Here is a 1239-nt window from a genome sequence, read left to right as displayed (position 1 = left end):
CTCCCAAGTAGCTGGGACTACAGGCATGCACCAAAGTCTATAATTCTTTCTACTTTCCATTGCTCAAGGAGTTTTCTAGAAGGGTCTATGACAATATTTTTTTCCAAAATACTGAGATTGCAACAAGCTAACCCTTAGTGAAATGTGTATCTAAAAAAGTGCCAACCTAGGAGGATTCATATCAATTATGCCTACACTTTTAGAGAGGGAAAGAATGTGAGCTGACCAGTTACCACCTATAATGGTCATATACAGAGAAACTGTTGAGTTTCTTTCTTTTCTTATTTCATTAGTGGGTTTTCCAGTAAAGTCGTTTTGGGCTTCTCCTCCACCACTCTGCTGGCATCCCTCTGCACCTAGAGAAAATCACACATCAGCAATGGCTCTCCTTGGCCAGCGCTCTCTCCACCTCCATAGCTCATCTCTGCCTTCTTAACCTGCTTACCACACTCCGACTACCCCGGCTTGCAGTGGTGGTGTGGTGCAGAGTTTCTTCTGCCTGGATCACTCTCCTTTTCCTCTATGCTGACTTCTGGGTCTCAGCATAAAGTCACCTTCTACAACAGCCTTCTGTGGCACCCTGAATTAGAGTCAACCTCCTTCTACTTTCTCATGGCATCCTGGGCTTTTTCTTTCTATTCTTCGTCACAATGTGGTGATAATTTTATAATTATCTTTCTACCAAGAGGTTGTAAGTTTGTGGAGTGCAGAAATTGACATTTTTTCAGTTGCTACTATGTCCCAGCTCCCAGCACAAAAAAGTGTCTCAGGAAACTCCTGTAGGCTGAAGGAATTGAATTAAGAAGACTTTCAGCCCCTAAGCAGCCTCCAGGTGGGATGAGTTGTGGTCTCTGCCCATATGACCCGTAGGACCTCAGGGCCCATATATAACAACAGGGCCCCTGAAATAACAGCAAATCCATTCCGATTGGAAGCTTGATGGGAGAAAACAGGAAAGTCGTTGCTTGCTCTCGGGCAATTCTCACTGGGTTCAGAGGGACTGGATGACCCTTCACTGAGAGCTCTGGGCATGTGTATGGGGAGGAAGCTGGAACAAGAGCCTGCAGTGAGCCCCACAATCCCAAATCAGGCAACGGGGCCCAGAATGCAAGAGGAGCTTCCAGCGCCTCACCAGAGAGGTCTTACACATACTGCCTAAATATCAGCTGTTGATTTTGCCAATATTGATAGTTACCGGTGATGTCTCCAAATCAACTATCATGAGTAACAAAGCATAGA

Source organism: Colobus angolensis, unplaced genomic scaffold, assembly GCF_000951035.1.
Source record: "Colobus angolensis palliatus isolate OR3802 unplaced genomic scaffold, Cang.pa_1.0 Scaffold249, whole genome shotgun sequence".
In the NCBI taxonomy this organism is placed as follows: Eukaryota; Metazoa; Chordata; class Mammalia; order Primates; family Cercopithecidae; genus Colobus; species Colobus angolensis.
The sequence above is the reverse complement of the archived record's forward strand: the minus strand, read 5'-3'. Positions refer to the sequence as shown.